General features: G+C 39.1%; 1 protein-coding gene across 7 annotated transcripts in view; it reads right to left on the reverse strand.

Annotated features, from left to right (window-relative positions):
• FNDC3A (fibronectin type III domain containing 3A) overlaps nucleotides 1-13,321 on the reverse strand; it is a 125,403-nt gene that overhangs the window by 69,208 nt on the left and 42,874 nt on the right. The window lies entirely within an intron of this gene.

Raw genomic sequence — 13,321 nt, forward strand, 5'->3', positions numbered from 1 at the left:
TTCCTCCTCCTTATCAAGTTTCAAGTGAGGAGATCCCCATTTATAATTTATTAATCTTATACATGACTCCGCACTGTATGTAACTGCATTTCACCCAGTGCAGGGGTATCATTCAAGCAACACTCCCGTAGACAGTTAATGCATGTTCTTGGTGATTTTTTACCGCTTCTGGAATACAGATTTTCTATGCCATTTGAAGTTGTTTAGATGATCAGCTTTGCCGAAATGCCAAGTATTTCTAGAATGGCTTGATAGCTGAAAGACACCCGAGTGCATTGCTTACTGAGTGATTAAGAAGGGATATATTTACATCCTAGGTTAGCTGTGCATCATGCTTTAGCATTCAAGCCTTTCCTATTTCATCCACAATTTAGACCCCTAAATAATAATTAAAAAAAAGGTAACTCTGCTGAAGGTGTTTAGAGATAGAGATCAAAAAACATTCTGAACTACACTTTGAATTTTGCTGCATGGACACAGGCAACATGCAGGTATCTGGCCTCAAGACTCCACTGCATACCTGCAATTCTTTACACCCGCATTCTCTAGTCCTTCTATTTACTTCCCAAGGGCCTTCATATCTCCCCCAAATCTATATCCTATATAGATATAACCTTACCTGACATTCAGGCTCTTTCTCTGTGTGGCATGTTCCCAGGCACTTCAGACAGAAATGTCTACCTGTGAATGTACTACTTGCCCAGACCCAGCAGCACACCACCACCATACAAGATGATCCAGCAACATACGTTTACATGCTTCTGAAAAGAACCCCAAACCCAACCCCCTTCTATTTCACTGCTGTCAGCGAGATGAGACTAGATTCTTCCTCATCAAAAATAATGGATCTATTTTTCAGATGAGGGGATGAGGCTCAGTAACTGGGGAAAAAAAAAAAAAAAAAAAAAAGACAAGGCACTGAAACTCTGTGAACATAATGCACAGTTGGAAGGCTATTATGGGAAAATTGGTGCTGTTGGATGGTATTTTAAAGCCCTGTCAGAGGACGACCTGGGGAAACAACCTACAGATAAAGCTATGTGGGCCTATGAATAAGATTCCTAGTCTAGTATGTGTCATATCTTTGCTGGAAAGGAATAGCAAGGGAACGAGAGTGCAATTAAGAGAAAAGATAGGGTATTTCCAAGGTACATTTCCCTCCTTTTTATGCAATCTTTCTTTGTGTAAGAATCAGAAGCATGTAGTAAACACAAAAATGTACCTTTTACAGATATTTTATTGGAAAGGCTACGTACACATCAGGTCATATTTACAACCTGCATAGAAAAGCACTGTTCCAACACACACGGGCCAGAAGTCCACAGGAAGAAGCGATCAAACCATCAACAATCAATCTCAAAGCCTCATGCTTGCCAGTCCTCTTGTATCCACTTGCAGTACAAGTCAGGGAAATGAGTGGAAGTCAGGCTCACACCAGCCAGCCCTCTGATACTTCTATTTTTTCAGCTATCTTAGCAGGTGATTTTTAAAGCTCATCCAGGTTGGAAGAACCTCAACTGGTTCCAGTTGTTCAGACTGCCCTTGTAACATACTAAATATTTTCGCTCATTGATGCATTGCTTAGTCACCAGATGATCCCCCAAACTGCACTGCCAGTAGTGTCACACTAAATCAGAGGTAATCACTGTGCTTTTGATCCCTTACTATCCAATTCAGAAAAAAAAATTCTCTTTAAGAGAAAAGAACAGTTTAGCTTCTCAAATTCCCAAATGAATCTTGGGTTTTAGGCACTCCCAAGGATCTGCCTGCAAGACAGCTTTATTTGTATGTACTATCTTTTGAAAAATAAGAGTAAAAAGTCAGATGAGATTTCACGTTTAGCTGAATTTAACAGCTAGGTGAGATTCACCTTTTTTTTTTTTTTTTGTAAATTGAACAAAACAATTCTGTGCCTGATCACAGAATAAGAAAGAAAATATATGGACAGCATTACAAAAAGTAAGAATAAATGCAAACTTAAGTATGTTTCATATGATTTTCTAAGTCTACCTGCTTCTTAAGAGCTTTATTGAGATGTCTCTTGGCTGCAGAAACCATAAGAGTTATCTCTTGTCAAGAGAGCGGTGCCTTTCAGGGCACCTCTTCAAAGGCTGAAGCAGCTGAAGATGTAACACACTAGCACTTCACTTAAATGCTGTCTTTCAAGAGACTTATCTTAAATGCAACTTGAGGGAAAACCAGAGAAAAAGGGAAAGGCTGACAACGCTCTGTAAACACATCTTTCTCTTTCTGCTGTCTTCAACTTCCATTCTGATTCTTAGAAGAGAAGGCTGCAGTATCATTAAGTTACAGCTCTGGGACCCAACAGTTCTTTCCCTGCCCTCTTCCTGAGAATTTGATTATTTCCACGTGCTTCAGTAGTTTGGTTTGTTTTTTGAACTGCCTTGCTAAAGCTTTGTTTTATGAGTAGGGCTTTCCCTACTTTGGGACTTTGTCTCAGCCCATGGTCCTGTTGTGGCCTTTGTTCAGCACAGTCCTACTTTAGGTGACCTGTCTGTATTTCACAAGATTTTTCTAGGGTTATTGAAATACTTTATTATGAAGAGGTCAACACGAGCAATCCTTAATATCCCACTCACAGTAATTTACATCTTATTGAATCTACAATTCCATATTAACTCCTTTTAAGAATTATTAATGAAGCAATAAAATAGACTGTTGGTTCAGCATTTATAGTTCTTATTGCAGTTCTTTCTTCAGTTGCCTTAGAAGGCACATCCTCTGAATACAACTGTCAAGATCACTCAAGGGAAACATAATATACATGGTAATTATGAAGATAGCCTAAAAGGAAAGGATAAGTCAAACTGCTGGAGAACAGGCTACTGGAGGAACAACTTGAGAACAGCCACAGGAGATAAACCATATGCTCACAGAATAGCTGATTAATCCAAAGGGAAGGAAGGTGTAAGTCAGCTTCTCTAGTAGCTCTAATACCGTTAACTTGAGGCCCGTCTATAAGTTACTGGGTAATGTTCAGTCACTTGGAAAAAATTGGAGACTCTTTGGCTGGTGTCCTAGAGCATCTGCCCCAGACAACTGCGTTTTCTAGAAGGACAACTGGAAAGCCCTTTGCAGTGTAAGAAAGAGCTTCTCTTTGATAAAAAGAAAACAAGCACAGCACTGTGGATAGCTGTATTTACTACCAGCAAATTTAGCCCTTCCAGCTTTGTTTGAAACCCCATGTAATTACACTGTTTCTAAATGACTTTAAGTGGCTGAACTTACATGCTTGTAATTGTTCTTTAACTCACATTACACAGTAGCTGTTTATATTTGTGCACAGCTAGCCTATATGTTTGTAATGACCTTGTTATCTTTCTCCTTCCTTTCACTCATTTGGATAATAGACTGCTTTAGATGTAAAGCAGATTGCTGCATGACTGCAAAAGGAAGAAGGGGAAGGGCAGTTACATTACCATGATTTTAATGAAGTTGAAGAGTGTCATGATCATGTAAGTCATGCAAGCCGACAAAACCTCAGACAGTTAACAGACAGTCAAAAAAAGACAACTATAATTTTTTACTATTAATAACACATGCACAGCCATATCTATCAAGCCATGTGCTGCTGATTCATCCATTAGAAAAAAAAGGAAAACTAAGAACAGAATAAAAAAATCCCTGGATTCAAAGTTGCAACGTTCAGTTAGATATTACTTTCTGTCAAGGAAAGTGTAGCTCCTCTCAGGCAGACAACACAGTAGCCTCGCACAGGTGAAAATGGAGGAAAGGGAGAATAACCTCCTAGTCTCTTTTGGTCGCTACCTTGGCCTTCTGTCTACACAACAACTTCTAGCATTGAAGGAGAAAGCGTGGAGGCAGAGCAATGTCAGGCCCTCTAAGTTGCTGGTATGGCCGTGGCAGCCTGGGCATGTGTGGGGAGCTTGCTCTGTCTTGAGGAACTCTGGAAAAATAACGGCCAGGAGCGATGCTCCGCTGCCACGAAGACTGATTTCCTTCCCAATCTGGCTGCCAGCCTTCACAACTACCATGTGCCTGACAGTGGTCCAGAAGATAAGGCAGCCGTGACTACTTTTTGGAGTACAAATAGAACGAGAATAAATCAAAATGAATTTAAAGATACTACTTTGTTAATGGTAATTCTTTGATAGAAATCTGAATACTTTCACAGCTACTGCTATACATCAGGGATGTAGCAATAGAGCTTGAATCTCACAGGGTGAAACTATAAAGACATTTCCTGGGGTCTCAGCTGACAATCTGCAGCATTTTCTAACAGACAGTACATCAGCACGTATTCATACTGTACCTGTGGTAAAAGGATCTAACAAAAGTCCTTTATGCACAAAGCTCTAGCCTTTCCATTTTTAAGAAATGCAGTGCAAAGTCAACTTAGTGTTTTTGACTTTCTATAAAATAAAACCACCATTTGTTTTTAAAGAATCAGATAATGAAATTGAGAAACTTCGTTCTCTATTTAATAAGATAACAATCTTCATGAAACTTTATTATTTCAATCAACCAGACAGCATTTTCTGTATCTTAATTGGATGCAATCAGCATAAGTTATTCTAAATGTTAGGGTATTAAATGAAAATATTAAGTAAAATCTCCTCCGCCTGCATGTCTGATCTTTGATTTAGTTCCAACTGCTAACTACTTACATTAGACAAACTTTATACTTACATTAGAAACCAAGTCTTCCCCTCTTTTCCCCCCCATAAAGCAAGTTACATAGGGCCATTTCCTTCCCATCAACAGCACAGTCAGGGAAGAAATCCAATGAACTGACTGCGATGCCAAGGGACTATTATAATATCATCAGACATAGACCTGTCAAGCTTAACATGCTTCATACAAGACTCATCTAACTGATGCCAGACTCGGCCCACAGTAGCACCTGAATCTCAGCAGTTTGAGTTGATACTTCACAGCCTTGTGGGCCAGACATGACTGATTGCAGTCATGGAAACCAAATTTTAAGGGTATTCTCTAGCGGCAATTTAGGGCTGTAACTCCATTCCTAACATGCACCTCCAGGTGCTGGTGTCGTCCTTGTAAAATGTGAGCTGTTCGATGCTCATAGAGATGGAGGAGTTCAAATGCCTGAGGACAATGACATTCACTGTGGGTACAACGGTGAAACACCACACGCAAATGAGATGTTTTCAGGATGTAGCCTTACTTATTTCAGCTTATAATAGCCAGGCTTTAGCTCCTGAATGGAGACATCTCATTTAGGTATCTAAAATTATGTGTCTGCATGCAAGTTAGGACTTTAAACTCTCATTATAGCAAGTGGAGATCTAGTCAGTACAGACAGTGGAGCCTGGAGAGCTATTCAGTGCAAACTGATGTCAGCTGAAATGCACTGACACTACTATAGCTAGTGACTAAATCTTCACTGGTTATAATGGGAGCTTAGATCCAAGGCCACATATAGAAACACACATTTAGACACCTAAAATTAGATGTCTTCAGTATGCAGCTGATATTTCAAACAAACGTCTCCAGAACCTTCCTACAGTCAGGCTGGGTTTGCAGTGTGGTGCTTGCAATGTAGTGAAAAAGGGAATAAAGGAGTTTAGAGAAAATACAAGGGAAGATTAACTGATCAGAATATACAGCAGAATGAGACAGGAAAAGGAGAACCTGACTGAACACATTACAATGAATATAGTAAGTTATGAACTCATTCACATCTCAAAATGTGTGAAATAGTCAAGATAGAATACAAGTTAGAATATCTAATAGAAGAATAAGAAAATAACCAAGGCAAAACTGTTATAGACATGTTTTGTCCATATAAAGATATTAGATCTATTTAACACACTTTAAACAAATGAATGACAAAAATTAAGTTTTCCTTAAAACGCACTACAACCAACATTGTGAAAGAGATCTGAATTAATGCATTTCCCTTTTAATCTGTTTTATTTGCTGCTGCAGAAGGTGATAAAACAGGTCTAGTTTGATTTTTAATAAAACTTTTGCCAAGTTTACTTTATTCTGGGAAGAGCATGTTTTAGGACATCCTAACGACAGTAACGCAAGCTGCTTTGGCAGGAAAGCAGCATGATAAACTTTTTCCAGCAACAGCTTCTTGTATCATCCTTGACTGCCTCTTCAAGGGCTGAAGGAGACTGGGACCACCAAGACCTGGTCAGTTATCAGACTTTACAGAGGAGAAGGTCAGGCAGTTCCCAGAGAAGACCGAGGGAGCTCCGTTACAAGGCTAATTCTCATGGCCACTCTCAGAGCAGAAAGAGCCAGATCTAAACAACAGACTTCTGCCTTGCTGTGGTTAGTTCTGGTCAGGGGAATGACCTTGTTTTGTACGACTTTGCAAGTTCTGTTGAGTTAGTAGAACAAATTTGAGAGATGGTCCTGTAAGGAGTGAAGACTGCCTCTGGCCTATTGCCAAAGGGCCTACAGAATCAAGCAGACGTACCCAATCTAGCTTTAATTCATCACAGTCCTAGCAGTAGCACCAGAAAAGCTGCAGGGCTTACAGGCAAGTTTCACCTGCCAATAGTACTTGAATTGCAGGCTAGATTTCTTCTGTGTGTCAAAGCCAATATGTGAGCATTCTAACATGCACTACAGTGAGGGCTTAAATCTCATTATTTCTTTACCTTATCAGAAGGGTATTTGCCATATCTCCATCCAACTTTTATGCTAGTCTACCTGTAAAAGGCAGAAAGGGTACATCTGTTTGGCAAAATTTGCAAGGGCATTCATTCACTCTCTATTAGTCTAAGCTATAAAAAGAGCAAGCAGCTCCTACTTAAAATTATTTTGGAATGAGATAGCTCCAAATCAAGCTGCTACAACCACACTTTGTGGCCACTTTCTCTCCTCACCATCTTGTTGCAACACAGGAAAGAATCAAGTCTCCTCTGCAGTCATACTCCTGGCATAGCTGACCAATACCAATGTGGTTATTTTAAGTTTGACTGTAGGTACCTGGAAATACAAACATCTGTAAAACAATTTCTAAAGTGTGTATATTGAAGATAATTTCCACACAGAGGTGCTTTAAAGTAAAGCTACTCCTAGACTCAGCTATGAAACTCTACATGGACATCCTCAACCAGCAGTTAAGTGGCTTTAAGCCACTGTAGCTTGCTGTGAACTCATATTTTCAGTTGACTTGTCTTAAATTTCCTCAATCCCTTTTATGAAGGCCCTCTAAATACTTCCAGTGGATATCCTAAAATTAATATCTAGAAGAGGATGTTAATCTAAGTATCCATATCCAGTTTCAGCCGTGCATATCACGTTTAGTCTTCTACAACACTCACACAGAAGGAACGGATAAGTCAACTGAAATGCTAAATCATTTAGGGTGGGGTTTTTTTACTTTATTTTTTTTAAATGAACCGATGTATAAAACCTTACATCTGTGTCTTCAGAAGGCTACAGTGGAGAAAAGCTGTAAAGCATCTTTGAAAATGAAAAGGGAAGCAAATAGACTTACACACGTCATCACATAACATTTCAGTATTTAGAAAGGAGAAACAGGTAAATGGAAACAACAGTGAAAAATCATTTTCTTCTTGGGCTACAGACAGAAAAGATCGCCCAGATCAGCTTCCCTGGGTGGCTCCAGTCAGCTGTTCTTAATGGGAGCAGGAAAACTACAGCACTAAAAACTTTGTAATACACATCTGGGTTTACTTGCAAGGGTTCGTTATCCAGGCTCTTAAGCTACATAGAGGACTAGAGATGTTCAAGAAGAGAATTCTTGTTAACAGCGTTTTATTGGTTTTGCTAGTTTGTTCATTACTACAGATGCATGTACTTAAATAAATATTCTTCTACTCCTATGCCCAGTACTAAGGGGGATATAGAGTAATTTAACAAACAAGATACGCTATTTCTAGAGGTGATGTCATCCTTAAAGCCAATTATGGGATCACCACTGAAGTGCCACGTACCCTAGTACATTCTAAAATCACCACAGAATGACAAGACGCACTTCCTCCACTAAAGACAGTGGGGTTTAGGATTTGATAATAAGCTGTAGTGGCCTTGTGAAACAAGCATCTTCCAATGACCATTAGCAACTAGCTAAGCCCCTTCTGAGGGGTTTGTGGCCATTTGTACAGAATTTATGACTGGTCCTTAACCACCTCCAATATTAAATTAGTTTTAAATAGAACTCAACACCAAAGCACCAGATGATACTGAGAACGAAATAAATCTAGGGCTCTTTTTGGTTCAAGCGTATTTAAATAGCAGTTACATTTAGATTTTTAAATGTTCAGCTTGGTTGCTTTGTCACTATCTGAAACCAATCAAAACCACGTGAGACCTGGCAGCAGGTAACAGCAGGTAATAGATTAAGAGCAGCCCTGCGGAGGGCTTGGGGGATACTGGTGGATGAAAGGCTGGACGTGAGCCAGCAAGGCGTGCTCATAGCCCGGAAAACTAACCCAATCCTGGGCTGCACCAAGAGAAGTGTGGCCAGCAGGTTGAGGGAGGTGGTTCTGCCCACGTACTCCGCTTTTGTGAGACCCCACCTGGGATGCTGGGTCCAGCTCTGGAGCCCCCAACATAAGGAGGACACGGAGCTGCTTGAGTGGGGCCAGAGGAGGCCACAAAGATGATGAGGGGGCTGGAGCATCTCCCCTGGGAGGCCGGGCTGAGAGAGTTGGGGGGGTTCAGCCTGGAGAAGAGAAGGCTCCGGGGAGACCTACTGCAGCCTTAGAATATATATAGGGGGTTAGTAAGAGCTGGAGAGAGACTTTCTACCAGGGCCTGTTGTGACAGGACAGGGGGCAATGATTTTAAACTGAAAGAGGGTAGGTTTAGGTTGGACATAAGGAAGAAATTTTTTATGAGGGCAGTGAGACACTGGCACAGGTTGCCCAGAGAAGTAGTAGATGCGCCCTCCCTCCAAGTGTTCAAGGCCAGGCTGGACGGGGCTTTGAGCAACCTGCTCTAGTGGAAGGTGTCCCTGCCCGGGGCAGGGGGGTTGGAACGAGATAATCTTTGGAGGTCCCTTCCAACCCAAACCATTCTATGATTCTGTAACAGTTTTGTTCACACAATATTCTGGGTAATGGGCAGACTCACACAATATTTCACACAACATTCTGGGTTTGGTGTTGCAAAGCTGAAGTTAATCTTAGAATGAACTGAAATCTGTGTTTCACTACTGTAGTCTCAGAATTGGGGTGATCTTCCTTTCCTCTTCATTTCCTTGAAAACATTTTTCAGAAGTATTTTATTCCTTATTTTAAAGAAAAAAAGGTTAAGATTGCTTAACTTTTACCCCAGAGACTAACCTTAATACTGATACTTCATTTCATTTCAATGCATGAAGTATTTATGACTCATTCTAATTTACATAAATTTTCTTATTTTATTATGAAAATGGCAACTTTCGTTTCCAGAGACACATAGAACATGGTCTCTCTTATTATGTCAAGTAACATTTAATAGCCCTTAGCTGTAACTTGGGACTGTTATAAAATGTGCTCAAGATGAGTCATCTTCATTCATTTATTCTGCAATAGGAAGAATTCATGAATGAGTGATCTGCAGTAATTCACTTCCACAAAGAGAGCCCATTCATACATTTCAAACCTGGTTTTCTGAATCACTGTAATGTAGCTGATTATTTCACTTTAAGAGAAGAAAATTTTGGCTTAAAGAAAGTTTCCCACAGAGGTCTGAGTATATGTGAGAACAGTTTTATAGATTTAAAAGAGCTCTTCTGAAAATAAACATTTTGGTCTAACACATGGATACAGACAGATATTTTCCTATCTATCTAGCAAGAAAAGCACAATGTCTTTGGAAAGTAAGAGACTGACAAATAGTTTAAATTGAAGTTGCGTCAAGAGGGGGCAGAAGTCATTGCTATCAGACAAACCAGTAGGCAGCCAAAGAAAATACTTTATAAAATCAGAAAAAATGGCTATTGGCACACAGAAATGCTTATTTGAAGCTGTATTTAAGTCAAAATACATGTAATAGAAAAGCAACTAAGATCCAAGGTTGCTAGATACAAAAATGTAAAGCAACCATGCTTATTTTACAGAAATACAAACATAAGACACCAAGAGTAAAATACACAAATTATTTTAAGTCATCAAAACTCCACAAAAATAAAGGAATAGGATTCACCAAGAAGGTAAGGTTCCTTAACCACTACCACTCTTTTGCCAACCTTAAAAGATTTCAAACCAGGAAATAATCTTTAGAGCCTTTTCACCCAATATTAACTGTCACAGAAGAGGCCTGCATTAAGAAACCAGTTCTCACTTCTTATAGTTCCCAAACAGTCAAAGCTTTAGAGATCATCTGTAAGAGTTATACTAGCCAGCAGATGGTAAATCAGGACAGAGACCTGTGTATAAATGTAGCATTTTCTTCAGAAGCTTAGCTCACAGAAAAAGCACGGCGTGCTGCCCATTTAATTGGTGCTTTAGGTTTTCATTACTTCATTGATTCAAGGACAGCTCTAAAATAGTCACTTTAATCACACCTCTCTTTTCTCCTGGAGAGACATTGACTCTCCTTGTTTTCAGGTTGAGAAGTTTTACCCTATGTATAGAGTATCCAAAGTAAGGATAGTTCTCGTTACAAATAAATTAACTATGACAAGAGCAGCACAAAGACTGATGGAGCATCTTAATGTTTCCAACAGACAGGGATATGATGCAGTAAGATATAATTAACACTGTGGTTAGATTTATAAACAATCCATATTGACTTCAGCAGACAGCACAATCTCAAGGTGAACTGACCAGCAATAAAGAACAAGAGACCTAAAATTATCCAAGGAACAGTGACTTACCAAATCACACAAACTACTGTATCTGCGTTACTTGCACTTCTACTGGGGATTCATCACTACCTCTCAACATCCATTCTTTCCTTTTAGTATTATACTTACATAATTTCAACTTAAACATATGTCCATGCAAAGTGCCTTGCAAGAACCTGAATTTACACTTTATTGTTTTCATCTTTGGTCAGTGTGTAACATTCCAAATGCTTACTATCCTTTGTAATATCAAATTATTTCTCTTTTTCCTTGGATACCTTTTGATAAGGCTTTACTCCAAAGAGACAACATAATTGTTAGCCACCATTCTGCTAAATATTAATTAGAATACAGACTTCAAAAAAAAGTACTTGAAAATTTTCTGTTCCTTAAAAAAAAAAAAGTGCTATGTTCAACACTGAAATGAAGCCCTTGTTATTGAACATCCCACAAAATACGAAGTAAATGAAATTCTCAGAACCATTTCATTCTAGAAAGCAAACATCAGAAATTATGAGAGATTTGTTTGGTGGTCACTTACCATTCTGACACAAATAAATATGCGTTGTGAATTATACATGTAAGCTTTAAAGCCTCATTTTGAAGGGATAAGGGAAAGACTGTAACAAAGTATTAAGTCCACTTCATGAAAAATTTTTCCTTCTGCTAATGCTTTTCCTCCAGGTGGATTCCAAGTGTGGTACAAGACAAAGTATATTTGCTGTACATAATTACAGTTTTTTCAGTGGACAATATGAGCTGTGGTTTTGCAAAGCAGTATAACAGACACACATTTTTAATGCATGTAATACTACCTCCTTTTACATAGTAGATCACAGAAAAAGCTGAATATACATTATTTGCAGAGACTTTTAAATCAATAGAGTCAGAAAAGAGTATCAAGATGGGTAAATATTTACAGGAAAAACTAAGATTGGAAAAAAGTATTGAGAAACAATTTAATGACTAAATTCACTTCCCACTGATTGCTTCTCCACCGAATTTCAGCGATCTTCGCTTTCTTCGTGCCTTTTTAAAAATAAGCATCTCTGCACATTTATAAGGTTTCCTCCAAACCATACTCATTATGTACTTCCACATCTTTAACTTTAATTTGACCTAATAACTGAGTGCACACAGTGAAAAAAAGAACAGGGAACTGGTGTGAGCTTTCTTTCCTTATGGTTAATGCAGTAGCCTCCTATGGCTGTAACCCACTTTGCAGACTGGTCATCCATTTCGTAGCCAAGTCAAGGGCAAACTATGTTTGAGAAACTGTGGCAGAGCAAAAAGGACCACCAATGCTAAATTGCTCTCTACAGTGTATACCAGCTGAACTTGTTCACTTCATACAAATCTCTACACAGAAAACAGGAACATTCCTCATTAGTTACAACAGGTACAATGAAAAAGGTACAGTGTCAATTGCTAAGGGAATTTTAAGCCAGATGGACCCAAGAAACTGAAAGGTAGAAAGAACCATTGGCATAGCACTCATAAAACACCAAAGTGTCTCAGGAATGGCAAGAACAGACCAGAAAAGCAACATTCATAAGATCACGTGCAACTCAGATTCTGTACTAAGATTAGTGAATGTACAGATATGAAAAACCTCTATGCCCCCTGTTTTGTTACCAACTATAAGCCACATTTTCATCTCCTGGAAGGGGGAAGGACAAGGAGAATGTTGATATGACAAGAGGTTCGTAAAAGCTGTGGAACTGATTTGGGATGTAGGTTCCTCGATTGCCAGTGCCACTTTTCAGGAAAGTTGTAAAGACTGTGCCTGAGCTTAAACTTAGTGAGTCCCGGGAACGATGGTCCAATAACTCACTTTCATATTTAAAGCATGAAGAAATCAGGAGCCGAATCAAATCAAGATAGTGAGCTGTCTGCTCTGAAAGCAAGAGGGACCAGGCAAGGATAAAAGCTGTACCATGAAACATAAGAACCATATCTATAAAGATATGATCTCAATATTTTTGCAGTTTATCACACACTTCCTGCTTTGAAGATGAGCATGCAAGAAAAGTGTCAGTTCGTTCCCCTCTTCCTCCCTCCACCACTAAACTCATCTGATAAGCCAAAAATTAAAGCCAAAAATGCAATGCATGCTACTCTCCTTAATATTTTGTGCGAAAGAAGTAAAATGCATCTTATCTATTCTTTAACTTGAATTGCAAGGCAAAAATCAGTTTCCCTCAGATGTTGCCAAGTAAGTACTACGCACCGTGTTTCAGATAAGCCCTACAGAGCTGTGAGTTGCAACACGGATCCATTTGTGGCTCAAAGGAAGCAACAGTACTATGCAATCAGCACAAAGTTTTGAAAAATGGTTCTAACAGACATGTAAACTTTAAGAATTGATGATATAAACCTAATTACAATCCAAGGGCTCCCTTTTAATCAGCTATTTTGTAGTCAAATGACTGCCTATCACCCTAGAAACCAGATCTTTCCTCTTTTCTCATACTGCAGAGAGGGAGGCAAGGAGCTGGAAAATACTTGTTTCAACTTCCCATAACAGTATCTGTTGAAGCTGGGCCAACATCCAGA

Source organism: Tyto alba, unplaced genomic scaffold (genome assembly GCF_018691265.1).
Source record: "Tyto alba isolate M040663 unplaced genomic scaffold, T.alba_DEE_v4.0 Super-Scaffold_45, whole genome shotgun sequence".
Lineage (NCBI taxonomy): Eukaryota > Metazoa > Chordata > Aves > Strigiformes > Tytonidae > Tyto > Tyto alba.